This window comes from Bos javanicus, chromosome 17 (genome assembly GCF_032452875.1).
Source record: "Bos javanicus breed banteng chromosome 17, ARS-OSU_banteng_1.0, whole genome shotgun sequence".
NCBI lineage: Eukaryota > Metazoa > Chordata > Mammalia > Artiodactyla > Bovidae > Bos > Bos javanicus.
The window spans coordinates 9,726,871-9,752,397 of record NC_083884.1 but is presented as its reverse complement, the minus strand read 5'-3'; the positions used below and the strand labels follow the sequence as shown (position 1 = coordinate 9,752,397).

Here is a 25,527-nt window from a genome sequence, read left to right as displayed (position 1 = left end):
CATTATTCTCAAACCTAGCCCATACGACATGTTATCACAGATATTTAAAGTTTTGTGATGAACCTAATGAGATCTCATGATAGTTTTGGTGATACCATATTAAAAATCCCTGCAGTATAATTAAGCCCCACCATCCTGCTTTTAATTGAGGGGAGGAAATTCTGAACTGTAAAGTCAACAGCTGCAACCACTTTACGAAAATGTTAAGACAGTTAGCAAAGCCAAAACAGATACAGATTACTATTATGTAAATTTTAAATTTACGCACACATTCACATATGCACACATGCACAATAATATACACATCTGCAGGAGATGAGACTTTGCCTTGAAATGAAGATATAAGTTACTGAAATTTACATCTACGTTAACATCAAGTCATGTATAAATCAGCACCTTCTGCTTGGCCCTCTCCCCTTTCCTCTGCTACACAGGTCCATGGGAACTCACCCTTCATTAGTATTCTCACTTCTGATTGACACTGGAAGTCTTGCCCTGCCCCGTCACAATTCCTGGAACTTCTTTCCCCCATGTTTGAAGTCACAAGGCGATAAAACCTGCTCTAGAGTGTGGTAGGGCAGCAGTAGCCCACCTACCCTTAAGTCCAAACCACTAGATATGGAACCAGCTTCTGAAACCTGGTTCTCTCTCTACTCGTGCACCAGAAACATGCTCCATAACAGCCAGGGATGTATTCTGCCTTAGATCCTCTAGGTCTCCAGAGGTTTTCATCTGTTGGTGAAATAAAATAATAATAAAGTAAAATAATAAGTAATGAAGTCTCTGGATATAATTTTTAATTGAGATTTTTGAAATGAATGTAGATTCACATGCAGTTAAAAGTCAGGGCTTCCCAGGTGGCTCAGTGGTAAAGAATCCGCCTGCCAATGCAGGAGATGCAGGTTCGATCCCTGGCTCAGGAAGATACCCTGGAGGAGGAAATGGCAACCCACTCGAGTATTCTTGCCTGGAGAATCCCATAGACAAAGGAGCCTGGTGGACTATCGTCCATGGGGTTGCAAAGAGTCGGATACAACTCTAAATGTAGATTCACATACAGTTATAAGTTATAAATAATTCAGAGAGATCCTTTGTACACTTTGACCAGTTTCCCCCATAGTAACATTTGTAAAACTACAGTATAAAATTACAATCAGGGTATTGATATTGTAATAAGCCACCAATCTTAGATTTCCTTAGTTTTTTTTTTTTTTACTCATATGTGTGCATTAAGTTCTATAAATTGATCACCTGTGCAGGTGTGTGTATCCATCCGTGGTTAAGAGATTGACTCTTCTTGTCCTTTTACAATCGTCTCCACCACCTTCCTTCTTCATCATACCTCATTTCCTAACTCCTGGAAACCACTAAACTATCCTCCATTTCTAAAATTTTGTTCTTTCAAAACTGTTATATACATTGACTGATACAATATGAAACCTTTGAGGACTGGAAATTTTTAGTCTATTCATAATATTCCCTGGAGATTCATCTTTATGGTACTGTAGCAAGAATGTGTTCCTTTTTCTTTCTGAGTAGTATTCCATTGTATGTATTTACAGTAGTTTGTTTAACTCTTCATTTATCGAGAAGCATCTGGGCTGTCTTTAGTTTTGACTATTACAAATAAAGCTGCTATGAACATTTATGTAAAAGTTTTTGTTAACATACGTTACATTTCTCTGGGATAGAAGTTCAGTAATGCAATTACTGCGTTATATAGTAAATGCATCTTGATTTTTAAAGAAACTGTCAAGTTGTCTTCTAAGGGGCCAGACCATCTTACCAGCCACATATGAGTGATCCCATTTCTCCAATATCATCATATCCTTGCCAGCAATTGGTTTTGTCAACTATTTTGTTTTAGCCTTTCTCATAGGTATATATAGATACTTCACCGTGGCATTAATTTACATTTCCCTAGAGGCTGTGGATATTAAATATCTTTTCTTGTATTTATTTACCACCTGTGTACCTTCAGTGAAATGTCTGTTCGTGTATTTTGCCCACTTTTTAATTGGATTTTTTGTTTCTTTACTGTTGAATTTTGGGACTTCTTTAGATACTAGTTCTTTGTCAGATTACGTCGTTTTCAAATAATTCCTCCCAGTCTATAGCTTGTCTTTTCTACCTCTTCATGTTTACTTTCACAGAGAAAAAGTATTAAATTTCTGGACATCATTGTAACAGTGCTTCGAACAAGGCCAGAGGGAAAACATTGGTGTCTATTATTTAAAGACCATCATTAAGATGTAAATGAAACCACAAAGTCTGTAATAGTCCCATATCTAGTTCAGTATAAAGATAATAACAGCCAGTGGCAAAATACAATATTTGAGGGCCTGTTGTGATAAATAACTCTCTATGTATTCATGTATTCATTCACTGAATAAATATTAAGTGAGGCTTATGTGTTAGGCCCTATGCTGGTGATGCAGTAGTAACATACTGCAAGGATGGAAAACCAGAGCTGAGGTGAGAAGTCCACAGTAATGGGATATTGTATAATGAGAGTGTTTAACAGAGGAACTGAAATGCATTTTCAGAAGTAATGCCTGGGTTGAGAGTTGAAGGATGAGTAAGAGTTAACTGGGTGAGGAGCAGAGGAGAAAGATCCTCAGTGGGCCTGAGATGGGGAGCTGGATTGTACTCAGAGGGGCACCTCAAGTGCAGAGACCCTCCAGTGGGAGGGGGCACTGAATGCTGAGGAGTGAACAGGGCAGCTGTCGGGTGCAGCGAGTGAGAGGACAAGATGGGGCTGGCCTTGGTCTCCATTCCAAAGGTGGTTCAAAGGCTTGATGACATTTACAAGGTAGAAGCGAGCAACGAGATCAAACCTGCATTCTGAAAATAATACCTCCACATTGTATATAATGGAGGGCACAGGCATTGACTCTCGTCACAAAGTTAAGAGGCTTCTGTGGTTGTCCCCATGGATTCCAGTGGTGGTTTGAACTGAGATGCTTCCAATGTGCTCTTGTTAAAATTTTCTAAGATTTCACAACCAGCCTCGGACAGAGGAATTTCAGACAAGATTTGGACTGCATTTGTTCTGAGGATTTGGTGGACTGTTTTCGAACACACAGTGAATGGACCGCTGCAGGGGCAGTTGCTTCTTTAAGAAAAGACAAAGACTATTTACTCACCCTTGAGGGCTGAAGCTAGAGCTCTGAATGCTTTGTCTGGTGGCTGAGGGCTAGGTGACACTATTCTAACCAATTTTGCGATATTTTGGTTCAACCAATCCTAAACCATTCTGTAGATCTAGGACCCCAAATACAAATGTACCGAATAGCTCTCCTAAGACCTAGTGGTAAGAAGAGCAGTATGCTAAAAAAAAAAAGGGGGCAGGGGACGGGGGCGGGGAGGGGAGAAAGGATAAGAAAACGTAAGATAATAAGAGAAAAAAAAAAGGAAGTGAGTCAGGGAAATATAGAGTCTGTGACAAATAAGAATGAGGAAAGAAAGGCGTACATGTAGGGAGTGCCATTCCATGATTAGTTGGCATATTCTCACCAGCAGAGGTTCCTACGTGTGTTGTTCCCTTTTTCCAGGCATGATTGTGGTGGGGTTGCTATTTTGTGGAAGAAGAGTGTAGCAACCCTAAGAGCTAAATTGAAGCCATCTATGGGGTAGTCTTAGTTGCTGGAAAGGGTCCATGTAAAAAGCAGCAATTTTGTTATAGAAGCTGTGAGAGGGGTGGGGCAGGAGTGGGTGTAGGTACATCTGTAATATAAACCAAGGACAAAATTTTACTCTAAATTCAGAGTCAGGTTTCCAAGTCTACTTGAAACATTTGGTGTCTGTGCTTGTTTATACTTGGCAAATCATAGTTTCCTCTGCGTGTATGTTTTAATAAAGAGCTTGAAGAGAAAAGAAATACTTCTAAAGCTTTTGGATGACAAATAGAGCTTCCAAACCTTTTTTTTTTTTTTTTTTTTTTTTAATAACCTAAGTGTAAGTGATTCAAAAGCATGTAGATGGAATCTCTCAAAATATTAAGCAAAAGAAAAATATGTAACTAGCACAAATGTATTTTTCTTACCAAACATTTCAGAATTTCTCATTAATATGCAAAAGGTCTGTGCCCCAGTCATGTTTACCTGTCTCAAGGTTAAAAGGGAAAGGAAGGACATCTCTATGAACTAAGAGGCAAATGAAATCTAATTTACTTTGGATATAGGTTAATAAATATGTATCCTGGATGTCAAATTAGTTCTAGTAACTTAATCACAGCTAAGTATAGTTGCTCACAGAGAAACTATCTAGTTACTCAGTGAGTTCAGATAAACTCATTTTGATATTGTTGGCTTTTAGAAAAACTACTTTTTTCCCCCCATTATTCTTTCAGCAACCATATTCACATTCTAATTTTAGCATATGGGAAAGGGGGGCCATGCTGGTGGTTTGGGCCTTGGGGCAGTAGGGGCAGCTGGCATCACGAGAAGAGAAGTCCAGGAATGCTCAGGACGGCCCTGAAGAAGTAAGCGCAGTTGTTGATGGCTGTCTCGGGCAGCGTCACCACAGCTTTGCCTCCATGAAAATGACCCCTCCTTTTTTGTGCTTGGAAAACTCAGGAAGAATTGCTTATGTTCCACCTCAGATAACTGCATTTTGCACACTTCCTTTTGATATTCTACTGAGGCAGATCCAGTTGCAAACTGTGCCCTGAAAGACATCCACAGACTAGTACTTGCCAAGTGGTCACGCACATTAGCTATTCCATCTGTAGGCTGTTGTCAGATCATACTCCCTCTTTTGTCCCTTTGAATGAAAGAAAGAGAAAAATATCAGAAAGATCAGAAAATCTCAGGAAAGGAAAGGATGAACCAGTTATATTTTCTACGTCATTTTACCTATCTCTTTGAGACAATGTTAGATTAGGAATGATTTTATTGTTTGAACTCAGATTGCTTTTTTTTTTTTTATAATACTGTATCACCTTGGGAGTTCTTGTCTATTTTGTGAAGAGCCATCTCCATTGGGGGAATTTTCTGAAAGCACAGAATCCTCTCATTCTCAGTTGCTGCCAAATTTTCAAAAAAGATGATTGTGTTGTGCTGCCCAAAGAGTCAGGTGAATACATTTACCTCACAGAAACTTTATCCATATAGGGGAACTTCATGGATAAAGGATCCCAAGAGTTGATTCTCTATACCGTTGGAAATCACTCAGATGAGCTTGAGGAAAACGAGAGCCAACTGCGTGGGCCAGACAATGAGAAAGGGATGGAGAGACTCAGGGAAGTAACTGTACTAGATAAGGCTGAAGAGCCTGCCCGACGTCTGTGTTGTGAAGGAAGTCCCAAAGGACTCTCCATTTATCAAAGCAGTAAGGAATGTGTTGTTGCTAGGCACCAGCATCATGGAGAAGCTCCACGGTGGCTCTGCTCCATAGGCCAGAGTTGGACAGTAGGAGTTGCCTTAACAGAACTGGACTCTCTGACAACAAGGAAGAAAGGATCCTAAAATAATGACTACAATGTCCTACACCTGCTTTCCATTGCTGGGGCGTTCAGATCTGCCCTGAGCCACCACCATGGAGTAGAAAGGAATCCCTCTATTCTGTTGGACTATTACATGCAAAATGGTGAGAGCCTTTGTTGATACCCCTCCAAACCTGAAGTGAAAGCTGCTTTCCTCCCTTCTGTGCAGTGATTAAATTACTGTGTTTGTAGTAGTAAATCAAGAACAATTTTACCTCTCATTTGGACTTTTGAAGTTAGCTTCTGTTTTGAATTGTAAGATCTAGATTTGGTTTTATCCATTACTTTTAGAAGGCTTCCCAGAAGCTATAACCTGAAGTGTGTACCTATATTCTGCTGCTGCTACTGCTGCTAAGTCGCTTCAGTTGTATCCCACTCTGTGCGACCCCATAGACGGCAGCCCACCAGGCTCCCCGTCCCTGGGATTCTCCAGGCAAGAACACTGGAGTGGGTTGCCATTTCCTTCTCCAATGCGTGAAAGTGAAAAGTGAAAGTGAAGTCGCTCAGTCGTGTCTGACTCCTAGCGACCCCATGGGCTGCAGCCCACCAGGCTCCTCCATCCATGGGATTTTCCAGGCAAGAGTGCTGGAGTGGGGTGCCATTGCCTTCTCCGACCTATATTCTAAAGGTTGCTAAACCCCAGATAAATGGGGAAAGGCATTAGTATTTACCAAATATCTGTAGTATGTCTGCCATTATGGTTGACCTGTCCTTATTCATTTACTTTTCACACCCATCATGTATTTTAATTATTATTTTTATGTAATTATTCCCATTATATAAAAAATGTGAAAGATAAAGTGACCTGACCAAAGTCAACTCATGAACTGCCAGTAATCAAGGATAGAATCCAATCAAGGATAGAATACATGTTCTAAATCTAAGTTTAAAGCTCTTTCCACAGCTAATTTGACTGCACTTTATGACTAAAGCCCAATTTCTCTTCTTGACATGTTTTTAAGGTCTTAAAATTATATCATGCTTACCTGTAATATTGTGATTTTACAGAGAATTAGACATTGTTAAAATATTATTTCATTTTCCAAAAATCACAGAGAAATTTCTGAGATAATTTCAGAAAAATTATCTCACTTTTTTGCCTCTGAAAGCCATAGACTATATCATTATTCTTTTTAATTCTCTGGTCTCAATTTGGATAATATTTCACTTGTAAGAATGATAATTTTATAAAATACAATTGTGGTTTGTATATGTAAACATGTAAGTTTGTGCTTGTGTGTGTATTTAATTTGTGTGACATATATCATTGCCTCCTGGAAGTGAATTAATGACTGTTAGAGTGGTTTGGAAATATTTCATGTGTTTTGGGGATGATTCTCTGTCTACCTCACCAGTGGTTTTAAAGGGTGCCAGGGTGATTGGCTTCCCTGGTAGCTCAGAAGTTAAAGCATCTGCCTGCAATGCAGGAGAGCTGGGATCGATCCCTGGATTGGGAAGATCCCCGGGATGAAGGAAATGGCAACCCAGTCCAGTATTCTTGCCTGGAAAATCCCATGGACAGAGGAGCCTGATGGGCTATACTCCACAAGGTAGCAAAGAGTTGGACACAACTGAGCGACTTCACTTTCTTGGAGAAGGAAATGCCAACCCACTCCAGTGTTCTTGCCTGGAGAATCCTAGGGATGGGGAGCCTGGTGGGCTTCCGTCTATGGGGTTGCACAGAGTTGGACACGACTGAAGTGACTTAGCAGCAGCAGTAGCAGGGTGATGGGATAAAGTGGTAGTTTCCCTAAATAGATAAGAAACCAATGACCCTGAATGTCCCAGATAGTGACTATAAAGGATGATATATTCTCTGTACATTAGATACAGTTGTGTAGTGCATGTGTGTGTGCTCAGTCATGTCTGACCCTTTGTGACTCCATGGACTGTAGACCACCAGGCTCCTCTCTTCGTGGGATTCTCCAGGCAAGAATACTCGAATGGGTTGCCGTTTCCTCCTCCAGGGGATCTTCCTGACCCAGGGATCAAACCCATGTCCCTTGTGTCTCCTGCATTGGCCGACAGGTTCTTTACCACTGAGGCACCTGGGAAGCCCTAGCTATAGTTGACCCTGCTAATATGTATAATTATCAAAGAAATGACTTTAGGAAGTAAGTCCTTCTGCTTTATCATTTTAGTTAGAAGAAACCCTTTAAAAGAACTAGCAGAGTATAATAGCCTAGCATAGCATGGAGAGATAAATAAATGATGCCAGACAGCATTGAAAAATACTTGAATGCATCTCCTTAAGTCAACAGCAGAATTTGTAACACACATCTCAATTTTCTCTCTACTCTGGAGAGGAAAACCAGGGAGTGCAATATATCATTTATGTCAGTACAACAAGAACAATTCTTACTGGTTCAGGGTCTGGAGCAGTGACTCAAAGGTTTATGGGACTGCTGTTCATCTCTGAGCATATTCTGCTTATTGTTTCTGATGCTTCATTTTGGAATCTTAGGGTCAGTGTGTTTTCATGTGGAAAACCCTAGACTGCCCAATAGAGTCTGTTTTGACACCGACTCAAGAGAGTTCCCTGGTGGCTCAGACGGTAAAGCATCTACCTACAAAGCTGGAGACCCGGGTTCAATCCCTGAGTTGGGAAGATCTCCTGGAGAAGGAAATGACAACCCACTCCAGTCTCCAGTATTCTTGCCCGGAAAATCCCATGGATGGAGGAGCCTGGGAGGCTACAGTCCATGGGGTCACAAAGAGTCGGACACAACTGAGCGACTTCACTTCACTTCAAGAGAGTTACAAAAGAACCCAATTCAGTGCTTGCACAAATGGTTAATCTTACTTAACACTGCAGTAGTTCTATAAGCACAAACCCTTTGGTTTAGTTATGAAATTACACCCAATGACTATTACACCCAATGAAAGTTCTGATGACCTGCAGTTAAACTACTGGAGCGATAATAATTCGTCCTTATGTGTTTATTTTATAATTTCTAAGGTGTTCCGTTTCATTTGAGGTCTTGAATGTTTAATATGACTAATTGCTTCTTGCTCTGGAAATAAGCTTGTTCTTTGATAAATTGTGTGAGTGTTCAGGCATATAAATTCAAAAGATTTAGATTTCTTGACACTGCATAGAGCATGTAAGTTGATGAAGGGAACCTCATGATTACATGCCAAACAGGTTCTTCAACATTATATATTTCCAGAAAGACTGCTGAAAATTAACGTAGAGTTAGGAAAGGTAACTTCCTTTCATTGCAAGGTTTTTGTTTTAAGCTAGAAACTGTTGAACCGTCCTTGAACAGGCGAAAAAGTCTTAAAGGTTTACCTAACATATAATGCAGACACATACACGTACAACCAGCCATTAAATATTATGTGTTTTCTGAAACATGTGAGAAGGCCAAGAGTAGACCTTGGAATAACTATAGATGGTGGTGGGCGGGGGAATAGAACAACAATGCCACCAATTACCTTCATCAGCCATGTCATCTTATTATGTAACTCATAGAGATAATGTGGATGTAATTTGATAGATTGGCTTTGGTTTATCTCTCGAGACAGATGTTATCATCTGAACTGAACCCGGTACATCATACATTCATAAAAGCCAGATGGGTGACATGCCTGCAGTGAGTTTAGTGCCTGTCTATAAAGACCAGATGGGTGCCGCTTCACAGAAAGGTTTATGTCGATCAGCTGTGGCTGCCTTCCAGAGAGTGAGGAAATGCTCTCCATTCTCCAGAGAGTTTCTCCATTCTTTGTCCTCTGTTGTAATTGTCTGCAGAACCTTTCAGGACCAAGACTTCTCATTGATAGAATCATATGCATCCTGTGTCGAAAGACAGTTGTGCTTTTGATACATAAAGAAGACAAGGCCCTCGGTAACCACTCTAGCCAGAGAAAATAAACCAGTCCTTGCAAGATGATTTTATGCTGGCCTTTTCTCTCACTTATAAATGGCTTTGAGTCCTATAGATGTAGCTGAAAATATGCAAATGTACAAGAGACTTCTTGGATGGAAAACACCCAAAATCTAGTCTTTTCACTTATATTAACACACAGGATTCCAGAACCTTGTGGTGAGTGAAAATCAAGCCAATGTTGAATGGAGACTGAATTGATATTCCATCTCTATGTGGTTTCCTCATAAAACATTTATTTTTTGTGACTTGTTCTCTTTGTGACTGGTGCTGACTTGGTGACTAAATTGTTCATGCTTGGTTTCTTCAATTTTCAGTCTTATAAATAGTTTGCTCATGGTATAATATTATGATGTTTAAATCTTGGATATATAACCAACTCTTGAAATTCAAGAGAAAGCCATCGCAAGGCTTCATAAATATTCAGGTGTATAAATATCACAAGAACAAATTATTTTCCCCATGAAACTTTTTATATTCTAAGACCCGTGACTTTCTTAGATCATTTTGCATTCTCTTTCATTTCTTCTACTAGCAATATCAATTCTTTCTCATGTGAGGATGTTTTTCTTCACAGGATGGATTTGTATCATCTTCTGATTTTTACTGTGTAATGGCAACAAGTAAAGATAACAGATCTTCCAGCTTGCAGCATGTTCAACCCAAATTCTTCAGGGTTACTCACTATGGGTAAAACGATGGATATTGTATCTGTGAATGCTATGCCAACTGTGTTACCTAACCCAGGGTACCTGTGCATGGCAAAACCCTTAAGGATTTGGAGATACATGAGATACATGACTATTTATTGTGCCTAGCAGAGTAAAGAAGCATTTGATACAGGAGACGGAAAGTATGGATTCCTTGCCAGCACTGGGGTCTTTGTTGTCTTCAGATTTCTCCAAGTATTTCTATGTAGCTTCTCTTCACATAAAGCTTGAAAAACACTTAGCTAGACAATGAATTGAAGGTTCCCTCAACTTTCAGGTGTCTGGAGCCAAGGATTCAGAGGATTTAAATTGTTTGGTGAGAAAGCTAAGAGAAAAGAAAGCCATAAGGCACAACCAGTTCACACTGCTCACGGGCCAACAAGCCAAAGAGATGGTTCATCAAATATCCCCCACACTTGGCTCTTCCAGCTTTCAAAGCAGTAGAGTTTCTTCACAGGTATTATGGGGTTGTTGAAAAGTGAACATGGCTCTATTGCTGTTCCCCATCAGAAAGTAGAACTGACAGCCTGAATAGTAATTCCTCAGGAGTCTTGGACTCCTGAGTCTGCTGTGGTCTAAAGAGTGACAGGCTGGAGCCCCAGCGCCACCATGTTGGCAGGACCCTGTTTATCTGTAGTGCTCAGGGTGAAGCAGGAAAGATGAATGAGATCTCTGGGAATATGGGAATCTGATCTCCTTAAAGATCATTTACAGTTAGAAATAAAGTACTGTGAAAATTAGAAATTGCCATGTCCACTGTTACAGACTTTTTTTTCAATTAAAAGGAATCAGCATTATAAATAAAATAATAGATCTTTTAAGATCATTTATAAAGTGTTGTTACTAATTGCACTAATACCTGTTGCTATTATAATCCAGTTGCTTTGGGAAATTTTATAATTAATAGTAAGTCCTTAATTGGAGTGATAACATTTTCTGTGTTACATTTAATGTTACTTTTAATGAGACTGCTGCTTCAAAAATTTATAACAGATTTGGCTACACTGGAAAGGACTCAGAGTTATATAATAAGAGGGTTTGAAATGAATTTTGGGACGAATTGAAACTAGGGTTTTATGTTTGTTTTTTGTTTTGTTGTAGTTCGAGGAAGATAAACTGTGATTATATTAATATTTATTATTCAAATATCTAGATTAAAGTGATACTATTTGGAAAGCATCATATTTTGTCTGTAATAATCTGAATATTTACATCCCAAAGTAGACTCTGAAAGATGGTTCTAAAGTACCAGAACTATAGAGATAATTCTTGTAATAGCAAAATTAAAATAGGTACTTGCTTTTTCTTGCTTGATTTGCATCAGTTTTTATTTCTCTAGACTGTGTATAAACTTAAGGAAAGCAAATACTCATTTTTGGGGGCCAATTCTTATTCGATCTTACTGGATTTTAACCACACAGTCAGAACAAAACCAAACTTTAAGGACTTGTTTACATTTGGTTTACACATTTCTAGACTTTTCCAAATGGTCTAAATAATTTTTGGTAGTTTACTTTTGTAACTGAAGCAGATGTATGACATTGACAGAAACACTAAAGAAAGGTTTCAGTTTATTAATTAGAATGTTTATGACTTCTTCAAGGCTGGTATCTAAATGCAAGGTAAGGCACTGGTCTGTGAATTCGTCTCTGTTTTCAAGATAGAGCTGCTATGGACATTTAAGCAAGATTTAACTGAAAGAGAAAGTTCTCTGGCTAAATCAAAGCATTATAACATTTTAGTGAGGTTTACATTTTGTTTCACTTTCCAAACTTGCAAATGAGTTCCCCCAAGCATGAAAGGCAGAAATAAGAAGCTTGGGAAGAATTCAGTCCCTGTATTATGAAGCTCAGTCCCTGATTTCTGTATAACCACCCCATTCCATTTTGATTTATTTCCAAAGTTTGATTGGGATTTCTTTTGTGGTCATCTGCAACTAAAAATGTTGAACTGATAACAAACAACTGTTAAGTTTTCCTTCCAATAGTTAGGCGACAGATAACCCATTCTGACTTAATCGAATGCAGGGAACTTGAGGATGGAACCAAGGCAATTCCTTTTCCATAGTTTTGTTCCAAGAAGATCAGTCAAGATTGAACTTGAAATAGATCACTGGCACTTTCCAAAGTGGTCTCAGAAAATGGTCCCTAATAGGGTCAGTCACTCACTCTCTGACCAGATCTGGTCTAGATCACTTCCATCAGAGAGGTAGAGAGAGAATGAAAGATGATCTAGGCTAGATCTCCAGTGTAGTTACAGCAGTTTTCTCTTTCATCTTTGGTAGTGTGACAGCCGTGGTTAAAGTCAAGTTGGTGTTACCATTTGTACTACTCCTTCCTCAAGGAAAGCTCCCTGGTAAGCAAGGTGTGCTGAAAGACAGAACAAGACGCAGTAGGCACTTTTGAAGGTCCCTGGCCACCCAACACTTTTCTATAATATGTGCTCCATTTCTTGCCAATCTTAGCACTTAACACTTTGCTCAGCCTGAAAATGAATGCTTTGTCAGTTTAATAAAACTTTAAGTTAAATCTTTAAAACTGATAGGAAATATATAGCAGATAAGAACTTAGTTACTAGAGAATAAAAATATAAAGAGAGAGAGATGACCTTGAGCCATAACAGATGCAAGTTTCCATGTATAATACTCATTGAATATGACCTTGGAAAACATTAGTGATTTCTAATTTTGTGCTCCCAGGTGAAATGATACTAGATTTGAGAGGAATCCTGCAGCAAAACCACCCTCAAAGATACACAATGTGAGGAAAATTGGTCTGAGCTTTCAGTACATCCTCATCAGAGATCTTACAGTGATGGCTTTATAAAAGTATTTAAAATTAACATGGAAGAATTAGAAAATGTTTATATTCTTTTTGATGGATTAATGCAACTTCTGAGAAAACCAATAAATCTAAAAAAATTCATGAATATGGGTCTTAGATCTATAACTCTCTTTATTTCAGATTCTAGAGGATCAAGTCTGTGATAAAACTGGGGTGCTCAGGTATTATTGATAGGCATAACCCCAGAGCAGGTCCAAGGCAAAAAGGCAAGTGAGACGAGAAGAAGGAATGTAAACATGAAAAGATACATAACCAGGCTGGCCTCAGCTTTGTAAGAAACCTAACTGATGAACTTGGTTCACAGAGCTTTCCAAGCAGGTCCTGCCTCAGAGCAAGCCTTTGTGGCAGGGGTCCACATACTTTCTCTATAAAGGGTCGGATAGTAAACAGTATTTCAGACTTTGCAGGGCACATATCTCTGTGACAATTATTCTACTCTGTTTTGTTGTGAAGATTGTCATAGACAATAAGTAAATGAATGGGCATGGCTATGAATGGGCAGGTTCCAATAAAGCTTTATTTACAAAAAGAGGAGGCAGGCCAGATTGGCTGTTTAACTATAGTTTGACAGCCTCTGTCATGGAAAAGGGAGAGGAATTTACTTGACCTTTCTTTCTCTTTTAAAAAATGTGCTTATTTGGCTGTGGGCACTCTGGTTTTGGTAGTTGCAGCATATGGGCTTCGTTGCTCCGAGGCACATGGGATCTTAGTTCCCTGACAAGGGATCGAACCTGCATCCCTCGCATTGCAAGGCAGATTCTTAACCACTGGACCAGCAGTCTCTGACCTTTCTTGTTTCTTCTTTCTCATTGGTCAAAGTTTACTTCACTTCAGTTGCTCAGTCGTGTCTGACTCTTTGCGACCCAGGGCACTACAGCACGCCAGGCCTCCCTGTCTATCATGAACTCCCGGAGCCCACCCAAACCCACGTCCATTGAGTCGGTGATGCCATCCAACCATCTCATCCTCTGTCATCCCCTTCTCCTCCTGCTCTCAATCTTTCTCAGCATCAGGGGCTTTTCAAATGAGTCAGCTCTTTGCATCAAGTGGCCAAAATATCACTTCATGGGGTGGTAATACTTCTGGACTCTGTTACCTGCCCCGCCAGGTGGTCACTGAGGAAACAGACATCAGACATCACAGTGTGGTGCATCATTTGGCGTTGGAAATGGAGGAGGAGGAGTTACAGCCTTTGCGAGTCCATTCAGACTGTACTGCTTCCACCAGTCACTGTGGCTGCCTCCCCATTGGCAGAGGCTCAGATGCTGATGCTGAGGGGATAAGGGCCCGTGGTGGAAGCTCAGGCTGCCCACTTGAACACCCAGCCATGGCCTGGGGGCTGGGACCCTGGTGGGGCTGATCCAAGCTGAGGAACCACTGAAACCAAGCCTGGCAATGTATCCTAGTCAAATAAGAATGAAAGGTCTCCATAAAGGAGACAGAAGTGAGAAGAGATGATTGAAGTGTATCCGACCTATGCATTTTGCTTTAGTTTGTTAAAGTACCACCACTGTAAAACTGATGGTGCTTCCCTCATTTTTAAATATTTGATCATCTTTTTAAAAACTTCATTTTTAATCGAAGGATAGTTGCTTTGTACTATTGTGTTGGTTTCTGCCATATGACAACATGAATCAGCTATAACTATACATACACCCCGTCCCTCGTGACTGAGCCTTAGATGATTACTGAGAAAATTGGGATATAGCCAACATTTGAAGATAATATCCATGAAGACTTCAGTTGTCCTCCCATATGCCCTAGGAGGCTCCTGTAATCAGCAGAATAGGTAGCTGAGGAGATGGCTACAGGAGGTCTGGCCCTATATGTCACAACAGTAGGCGTGACCCAGTTATAGGTGTCAGATAGTCTGGGTTCAAATCCTGGTTTTGTCTCATGGAGGAAGGTGACTCAGGGAAAGTTACCTAATCCCTCTGTGACCCCATTTCCTTGTTTATAAAATAGGAAAACAATACCTAATGCCGTGAGGCTTAAGAACGTAGTAAGTTAACTGACAACCATAATGCTTGGCACACAAAGGCATTCAGTGAGTGGAAAGGATCAGCTACTTTTGTGTAGACTTCATAAAGCTACTGTTATATTCCGCGTGAGCCTCTTGAGAGGAAGCTTCCTGTGGATGACGTATTTGGTTTACTGTTCCCTTATTTATCATGCATTTTTCTTGTAAACATTCATCATGAGTGACTGCAACTCTGAGCTTCAGTTTTTCTGTTCATCAAAGGAGTTTTTTTTTATACCTAACGTCATACTTTTATTGGGAGCATAAGTGATTTAATATGCATGTGTATGAAGTACCTAGCACAGTGTTTGACATATAGTAGGAGTCAGCTCAATGATAGTTACTATTGTTACAATTATTATAATTCAGAATTCCTCTCATACAATAAATAAATCATTCACTGTTTAGGGTCTGTTGTTTCTCCATAGCCTCTTCCTATAAAGAAGCATAGTGGGTCGTGAACAAAGTAGCTGTATCGGTGAATTTATTATGCTTCTATTTTAATCATTATTAGAGTTGTCTGATAACATCAGTCCTGCCAGGAGCATTGTGCTCTGTGGTGGGCTAAACACCAGTTGGAAATGATGCCACTGTGACCTGTAGATGCTGGGATTGTGGGAAAGGAGAGTGGAAGCTCCCTTGTTTTGAACACCAGCTACTTCCCAGTCACTCCGCTGGTTTGCTTTACATATAGTTAATCATCAGCACAGTCCTATGGGTGTGTGTGTGTGCGCTAAGTCGCTTCAGTCATGTCTGACTCTTTGCAACTCTGTAGTCTGTAGCCCGCCAGGCTCCTCTGTCCATGGGGTTCCCCAGAAAAGAATGCTGGGGTGAGTTGCCATGCGCTTCCCCAGGGGCTGTTCCCATCTCAGGGACTGAACCTGAATCTCTTACGTCTCCTACATTGGCAGGCAAGTTCTTTACCACTAGTGCTACCTGGGAATCACCAACACAGCCCTATGGGTGGGTGTTCTTATTATCATTCCCAGTTTCCTGATGCCTGGAGAGTCCATGGAGCTTCCCCAAAGCTATAGGGCTATCCTGTGACCCAGCCAAGACCCCCAGATTGTCTGGTGCCAAAGCCCTTGTCTTTCAGCTATTCTCCTGCTAAATTTCTGTGTGAGAATAGAAATGACATCTCCAGTTCTTCCTGGGCTATAAACTCAGCTTGTGACTTTGAACAAACCATATCTATTTCTAGGCCTCAGTTTCCTAATCTTTAAAATGAGGTGGTTGTATAAAATGAAGTGGTTGTATTTAAATTCCCTTCAGATCTACAATTCTGTGCATAGTGATTAGAAGAAATGTACATAATAATGATAAGTGTGTCTGTGGCGGATGGGGGTCAGATATTGCTGGAGATGGGACAGGCAAGGTATGCACCCCTCCCTTTCATCCTTGCCCCTGTAGCTAAAGGTGCAGATGCCCTCAGCAAGCTGTTGCCTTTCAAACGTGAGCTGGATCCGTCGCTCCAGTATCTCTGTCTCTCCGAGTGAGACCCCCTCTAGTGGCCTATGAGTCTCCCGCTGCTCTTCCTGTCACCCCTTTGTCTCTCTGACCCCATCACTCTGGCCCTTGCTCACTCCTCTCCACCAGGTTGGCCTCCTTGCTGTTCCTGAAACACACCATGCATGCTCCTGGCACAGACCATCTCACCTGCTGCTTTCCCGCCTGGATACCCTCAAGACTTGGCCCCAGGACTTGCCTGGTGGTCCAGTGGTTAAGAATCCACCTTCCAGTGCAGGGGATGTGGGTTAGATCTCTGGTCCAAAAACGAAGATCCCACGTGCCGCAGGACAACTAAGCCTACGCAGCACAACTACTGAGCCTGCACACTGCAACAGAAGGTCCCGTGTGCTGCAGTTAAGACCCAGCACAGCCAAACGAATAAAACTAAAGCTGGGACAGTGTTGTTTAAAAAAATGTACTGGACCCCCACCTCCTCGGGGTCATTGATGTGATGGCGCTTGTCCCGTGAGGGCTTCCTAGGCCACTTGTTTAAAATCACAGACCCCTTCTCCTCCAGCATTCCAGCTACCAGCCCCTTGTTTCATTGTCTGCATAGCACTTATGTCATTCATTTAATGAATGACACTTGGATTTCGTTATTTGTATCAGTTGCCTGTCTCTCCTCCTGTAGAGTAGGCAAAGATGTCTCTATTGGTTGCCGTTGGATCCCCTATGCCTTGAACAATCCTAGCACATTTTTACATGAGGGGAAATTAGAAATAAGGCCATATAGCATTATATATAGTTTATTTCAAGTGTGTGTGTGTATATATATATATATATACAATTATACATATGACCCGGAGAAGGCAATGGCAACCCACTCCAGTACTCTTGTCCAGCACATCCCATGAACAGAGGAGCCTGGTAGGCTGCAGTCCATGGGGTCGCTAGGAGTTGGACATGACTGAGTGACTTCACTTTCACTTTTCACTTTCATGTATTGGAGAAGGAAATGGCAACCGACTCCAGTATTCTTGCCTGGAGAATCCCAGGGGCGGGGAGCCTGGTGGGCTGCTGCCTATGGGGTCGCACAGAGTCGGACGTGACTGAAATGACTTAGCAGCAGCAGCAGCATACATAGGACTTAGTGACTGAATAACTGAGCAACAACAATACATGTGACTTGTAGACATCATTTAAAAATTCATCGTTGCTGTTATTCAGTTGCTAAATCGGGGCTGACACTTTGCAACCCCATGGACTGCAGCAGGCCAGGTATCCCTGCCCTTCACTACCTCCTGGAGTTTGCTGAAACACATGTCCATTGAATCAGTGTTAAACATTCATATTCATTAAGAAGGAGTTAGTTAACTTTTAATTTTATATAATATCTACCTTAATTTACTACCAATCTGTAATGTGTATCCAAAATTTGAGGGAAGGATGAAAGGCTTTAAAAATTAAGAATTCCCTGCAGATTTCAATTTTTCTAACAACAACGCTCAAGACTAATAATTTATGTACAAATAAGTGATTAAAATTTTGAGTTTACGTATTCAGTGGAAGTTGTATATTGTGGCTATCAAAATCATTAAAACATCTTTAAATGAATTAACATATATTATAAATTAACTTCATATTACAAAAAGAAAATATCATCAAAAATTTTGGAGGTTAAAGTGCATTGAAATGATGCTGATTTGTTGCCAGGACCAGGACTCAGAAGCTACCTTGTTATGATTTCGAGTAGAATTACTGACTATTTTAAAAATTACTGTGTCTCAAACTTTAATATGTAGATTAATCACCCCAGATCTTATTAAAATGCAGATTCTAATTCAAAAGGTCAGGGGCCTTTGAGATTTCTTCATACCTAGAGGACAGAAAGGTGATACTGATGCTGGTCCTTAGACCATCTGAAGTGGAACCAAATTCCTAGTGAATCTGCCTCCTCCTTATAATATCATTATGAGGTCAGGTGAACTTGAAGTAGAAGAGACATTTTCTCCAGAAGAAGCTTCGTTGAGCCATTGACCAACTGGTGTCACTTAGTGCTGGAACTTAACGCTGTCCTGGTGGCTCAGATGGTAAAGAATCCACCTGCGATGAGGGAGACCTGGGTTCAAACCCTGGGTTTTTTCCCTGGGCTGGGAAGATTCCCCTGGAGGAGGGCATGGCAACCCACTTCAGTATTCTTACCTGGAGAATCCCATGGACAGAGGTGCCTGGCAGGCTACAGTCCATGGGATCACAAAAAGCTGGACATGACTGAGCGACTAAGCACAGTGCTGGAATGAAATAGACACTTGCTGTTACAGACATCACATCAGCTGGGAGAGGACCAGATCTCAGGCTTAAGGTGTATCTGACACCTAAAGGGATGCAGTGAGGCATCCTGACCCTTCTCTATGAGTAGAACTGATTTCATTCTCATATCCCAGCCTCAAACTGGGTTTTCAAAACTCTAATATTTAAAAACGCATTCTCTTATTTTCTAATAACACAGCAGAGATGGGAAGAGAACTGAACGCTTTAATCCCTAAAATATGCAGTGAAATTGAATAAGGGGTTGCGGAGGGGAAGAACAACCACAAATTTAATATTTAACCACAGCAAACTTAGAAATTGCACAGAAAATAACAGGCTTGCCTCTTTTTGCCCCTGTTCTCATTTGGCACGGCTGAGGGAACCTTGGGGAAGAGGGTGTATTCAAGTGGCTTGATGCATGTGAGGCTTAGTTTTGCAGGTGGAGTGCAGCACAAGGGTGGAGTGACCTATCTTACTACAGTAATTCTGCTGGATAAACACCAGCCCCTGGGCCCCTCCCTGGAAGCAGTTCTGTTTGTTTGAAGTGGTCATACCAGAGCTTCTTTGGTAGTGATTATTGACAGTACCCAGAAACCTTTTCTCAGCTTGACTGTGGATTGGCTGGAAAATATATGTTCAGGAAACTCCATTGCTGACATTCTGAAGGGGGTTGCTCTTTCAAGTACATCTCCATAGTACTCTGAAGCTTGTTGAAAAAGAAGAAAGCTGAAAAATCCTTGAAGAGTTTCTTGTTTGTTTGAATTCAGCTAGAAATTCTTTTTGAAAATGTTTTAATTTATTTAAAAAATGGAAGTGTAACTGCTTCACTGTATTATGCTAGTTTCTGCTGTACAACATGAATCAGCCGTATGTGTACATACATCCCCTGTCTCTTGAGCTTCCCTCCTGCCCCTCATCCCACCGCTCTAGGTCACCACAGAGCACTGAGCTGAGCTCCTTGTGCTCACAGCAGCCTCCCACGAGCTCTGTTTTACATATGGCAGTGTATATATGACAGTCCTACTCCCAATTATTCCACCCTCTCCTTCCTCCTCTGTGCCCACAAGTCCGTTCTCTATGTCTGTGTCTCTATTCCTGCCCTGCCGAAAGGTTCGTTTGTACCATTTTTTCTAGATTCTGTATAAATGCTTTGCTGCTGCTGCTAAGTCACGTCAGTCGTGTCCGACTCTGTGCGACCCCATAGACGGCAGTCCACCAAGCTCCCCAGTCCCTGGGATTCTCCAGGCAAGAACACTGGAGTGGGTTGCCATTTCCTTCTCCAATGCACGAAAGTGAAAAGTGAAAGTGAAGTTGCTCAGTTGTGTCCGACTCTTAGCGACCCATGGACTGCAGCCCACCAGGCTCCTCCACCCATGAGATTTCCCAGGCAAGAGCACTGGAGTGGGTTGCCATTGCCTTCTCCGATATATGCATTAATATACGATATTTGTTTTTTGTTTTTCTCTTTTTAACTTACTTCATTTGAGAACTTTAATCAAGTTACTCTCTATCTTGACTTCCTCTTGATTTCTAGGACATGCTTTTGAGCCAGTCAAAAGCAATTAACCAAGTTGTTATGGTCATGAGAGGTAAGATGTGATGTCCCTATCTGCTTCTGGATTGGGTGGCACAAATGTCATCCTGAGTTACTCTCTTCACTGTCTCAAATCCCTCCCTTCTCTCTGCCCAGTGAATAGAGGGAAATGGTCTCCACTTGCTAGTGTAGCCAGAATGACATTCAACAGCTTGGGGCTTTCTGTGAGAATACAGGAATCTCAGACTTTCCCACCTCTGCAGTCATGAAGCCAGCTCCTCATTCAGAAGATCCCTGAGATCTAACTTTTATTTGCTGTCTTAAGCAACCTCAGAGCCAAGACAAGTTAGGTCCTCTGTATTTTCACATGCAACACTCACCAAGTGATGAATGTGACATTATAGTTTTTCCTCAGTAGAGCCAATCCTGGGTCAGTGTTAAACATTACACAGTTTGGTATATTTCTTCAAGTAGTTTTATTTTTCTAGAGTCATAACAAGTAAGCCAACAGTGTCTTGTTCTCATCCATTTTCTCCTGAGTATATAGGTTTTCTACTTGTTTACTGTGAAGAACCAGGACTGCAGGAGGATTTATGATTTTGATACCCTAAACAATGTTACTATCTTCCTATGGAATTTTTTTTCTGAGTTTGGTCAAATAGTAATAATTATAATAATAATAATTAATACTTACTGGGTTTTCCTGGTGGTTCAGACAGTAAATAATCTGCCTGCAATGTGGGAGATCAGGAAGATCCCCTGGAGGAGGGCATGGCAACCCATTCCAGCATTCTTGCCTAGAGAATTTGATGGATGGAGGAGTCCCATGTGGTCACAAAGAGGCAGACATGACTGACTAAGCACACAACACTAATGCAACATTGGAGGGATTTTAAGTTTATTAAATCATTTAAACATTAAAGCCTCTCTGTAATGCAGATTCTATTTTAAATCCACTTTCTAGATGAGAAAGCTGAGTAACAGAGAAATTGAGTAACTAGTCCAAGGTCACACAGCTAGTACTAGTCCTAGAGCTAGGATCTGAACCAGGCAACCTAGTACCTTAGTACATTCTCTTACCCTCTGAGTTATAACATTTTATTACCAACTAAAACAGACTCATGTATTATAACTATTGCTGCTGCTGCTGCTAAGTCGCTTCAGTCATGTCCGACTCTGTGCGACCCCATAGACGGCAGCCCACCAGGCTCCCCCGTTCTTGGGATTCTCCAGGCAAGAACACTGGAGTGGGTTGCCATTTCCTTCTCCAATAACCATTGCTACTTTCTATTAATTACTTTATTCTTTCCTGAGTCTTATTTGGTTATATAAGTTCTGTGATTAAGTGGTCTAATTGAGTGATTTTTCAGATATACCAACTGCCTTATTTTTTTTATTTATATTTTATTGAAGAATAATTGCTTTACAGAATTTTGCTGTTTTCTGTCAAACCTCAACATAATCAGCCATAGATATACATATATCCCCTCCCTTTTGAAACTTCCTCCCATCTTCCTCCCCATCCCACCCCTATAGGTTGATAAAGAGCCCTTGTTTGAGTTTCCTGAGTCATACAGCAAATTCCTGATGGCTATCTATTTTACTTATGGTGATGTAAGTTTCCATGTTACTCTTTCCATACATCTCACCCTCTCCTCCCCTCTCCGCATGTCCATATGTCTCTTCTCTATGTCTGTTTCTCCATTGCTGTCCTGTAAATAAATTCTTCAGTACCATTTTTCTAGATCCCATATATATGAATTCGAATATGGTATTTATCGTTCTCTTTCTGACTCACTTCACTCTGTATAATAGGTTCTGTGTTCATCCACCTCATTAGAACTGACTCAAATGCATTCCTTTTTATGGCTGTGTAATATTCCATTCTGTATATGTACCACAACTTCTTTATCCATTCATCTGTCGATGAACATCTAGGTTGCTTCCAAGTTCTAGCTATTGTAACTAGTGCTGCAGTGAACAATGGGATACATGTGTCTGTTTCAATTTTGGTTTCCTCAGGGTATATGCCTAGGAGTGGGAATACTGGGTCATATGGTGGTTTTATTCCTAGTGTTTTAAGGAATCTCCATACTATCTTCCTTAGTGGCTGTATCAATTTACATTCCCACCAATAGTCCAAGAGCATTCCCTTTTCTCCACACCCTCTCCAGCATTTATTGTTTGTATAGTTTTTGATGAGGGCCATTCTGACTGGTGTGAGGTGATATCTCATTGTAGCTTTGATTTGCATTTCTCTAATAATGAGCGATGTAGAGCATCTTTTCATGCTTGTTTGTTAGTCATCTGTATGTCTTCTTTGGAGAAATGTCTGTTTAGGTCTTTTTCCCACTTTTTGATTGGGTTGTTTGTTTTTCTGGCATTGAGTTGTATGAGCTGCTTGTATATTTTGGAAATTAATCCTTTGTCACTTGTTTCAGTTCCTATTATTTTCTCCCATTCTGAGAGTTGTCTTTTCATCTTGCTTATAGTTTCCTTTGCTGTGCAAAGGCTTTTAAGTTTAATCAGGTCCCACTTATTTACTTTTGTATTTATTTCCATTACTCTAGGGGGTGGGTCATAGGGGATCTTGATTTATCGAATGTTCTGCCTATGTTTTCCTCTAAGGGTTTTATAGTTTCTGGTGCTACATTTAGGTCTTTAATCTGTTTTGAGTTTATCTTTGTGTATGGTGTTAGGAAGTGTTCTAATTTCATTCTTTTACATGTAGCTGTCCAGTTTTCCCAGCACCATTTATTGAAGAGGCTGTCTTTGCCCCATTGTATATTCTTGCCTCCTTCATCAAAAATAAGGTACCCATAGGGGCATAGGTTTATTTCTGAGCTTTCTATCTTGTTCCATTGGTCTGTATTTCTGTTTTTGTGCCAGTACCATACTGTCTTGATGACTGTGGCTTTGTAGTATAATCTGAAGTCAGGAAGGTTGATTCTTCCAGCTCCATTCTTCTTTCTCAAGACTGCTTTGGCTATTCTGGGTCTTTTGTGCTTCCATATGAATTGTGAAATTTTTTCTTCTAGTTCTGTGAAAAATGCCATTGATAATTTGATAGGGATCTCATTAAATCTGTAGATTCCATTTGGTAGTATAGTCATTTTCACAATATTGATTCTTCCTACTCAGGAACATGGAATATCTCTCCATCTGTTTATGTCATCTTTGATTATTTTTATTAGTTTCTTATAATTTTCTGTGTACAGTTGTTTTGTCTCCTTAGGTAAGTTTTTTCCTAGATATTTAATTCTTTTTGTTGCAATGGTGAATGGGATTGATTCCTTAATTTCTCTTTCTGATTTTTCATTGTTAGTATATAGAAATGCACGTGATTTCTGTGTATTGATTTTGTATCCTGCAACCTTGCTAAATACACTGATTAGCTCTAGTAATTTTCTGATACCATCTTTAGGATTTTCTATGTTCAGTATCATGTCATCTGCAAACAGTGAGAGCTTTACTTCTTCTTCTTTTTGATCTGGATTCCTTTTATTTCTTTTTCTTCTCTGATTGCTGTAGCTAGGGCTTCCAGAACTGTTGACTAGTACTGGTGAAAGTGGACAGCCTTATCCTGATCTTAAGGGGAATGCTTTAAGTTTTTCACCATTGAGAATAATGTTTGCTGTAGGCTTATCATATATCAGATCAGATCAGATCAGTCGCTCAGTTGGGTCAGACTCTTTGTGACCCCATGAATTGCAGCACACCAGGCCTCCCTGTCCATCACCGACACCCGGAGTTCACTCAGACTCACGTCCATCAAGTCAGTGATGCCATCCAGTCATCTCATCCTCTGTCGTCCCCTTCTCCTCTTGCCCCCAGTCCCTTCCAGCATCAGAGTCTTTTCCAATGAGCCATCTCGTCACATGAGGTGGCCAAAGTACTGGAGTTTCAGCTTTAGCATCATTCCTTCCAAAGAAATCCCAGGGCTGATCTCCTTCAAAATGGACTGGTTGGATCTCCTTGCAGTCCAAGGGACTCTCAAGAGTCTTCTCCAACACCACAATTCAAAAGCATCAATTCTTCGGCGCTCAGCCTTCTTCACAGTCCAACTCTCACATCCATACATGACCACAGGAAAAACCATAGCCTTGACTAGACGAAACTTTGTTGGCAAAGTAATGTCTCTGCTTTTGAATATGCTATCTAGGTTGGTTGTAACTTTCCTCCCAAGAAGTAAGCGTCTTTTAATTTCATGGCTGCAGTCACCATCTGCAGTGATTTTGGAGCCCAGAAAAATAAAGTCTGACACTGATTCCACTGTTTCCCCATCTATTTCCCATGGAGTGATGGGACCGGATGACATGATCTTTGTTTTCTGAATGTTGAGCTTTAAGCCAACTTTTTCACTCTCCACTTTCACTTTCATCAAGAGCCGTTTTAGTTCCTCTTCACTTTCTGCCATCAGGGTGGTGTCATCTGCATATCTGAGGTTATTGATATTTCTCCCAGCAATCTGGATTCCAGCTTGTGTTTCTTCCAGTCCAGCGTTTCTCATGATGTACTCTGCATATAAGTTAAATAAGCAGGGTGACAATATACAGCCTTGACGTACTCCTTTTCCTATTTGGAAGCAGTCTGTTGTTCCATGTCCAGTTCTAACTGTTGCTTCCTGACCTGAATACAAATTTCTCAAGAGGCAGATCAGGTGGTCTGGTATTCCCATCTCTTTCAGAATTTTCCACAGTTGATTATGATCCACACAGTCAAAGGCTTTGGCATGATCAATAAAGCAGAAATAGATGCTTTTCTGGAACTCTCTTGCTTTTTTGGTGATCCAGCAGATGTTGGCAATTTGATTTCTGGTTCCTCTGCCTTTTCTAAAACCAGCTTGAACATCAGGAAGTTCACGGTTCACATATTCCTGAAGCCTGGCTTGGAGAATTTTGAGCATTACTTTACTAGCATGTGAGATGAGTGCAATTGTGTGGTAGTTTGAGCATTCTTTGGCATTGTCCTTCTTTGGGATTGGAATGAAAATTGACGTTTTCCAGTCCTGTGGCCACTGCTGAGTTTTCCAAATTTGCTGGCATATTGAGTGCAGCACTTTCACAGCATCATCTTTCAGGATTTGAAATAGCTCAACTGGATTCTATCACCTCCACTAGCTTTGTTTGTAGTGATGCTTTCCAAGGCACACTGGACTTCACATTCCAGGATGTCTGGCTCTAGGTGAGTGATTACACCATTGTGATTTTCTGGGTCGTGAAGATCTTTTTTTGTACAGTTCTTCTGTGTATTCTTGCCATCTCTTCTTAATATCTTCTGCTTCTATTA

At 40.6% G+C, this 25,527-nt stretch overlaps 1 long non-coding RNA gene across 1 annotated transcript in view; it reads right to left on the bottom strand.

Moving 5' to 3' along the window:
* Positions 1–4,070: 4,070 nt before the first annotated feature.
* LOC133228443 (uncharacterized) overlaps positions 4,071–25,527 on the bottom strand; it is a 32,122-nt gene continuing 10,665 nt past the window's right edge. Inside the window, exon 3 of the long non-coding RNA XR_009730200.1 lies at positions 4,071–4,764. This is a non-coding gene — a long non-coding RNA (uncharacterized LOC133228443). The remainder of the gene's footprint in view (positions 4,765–25,527) is intronic.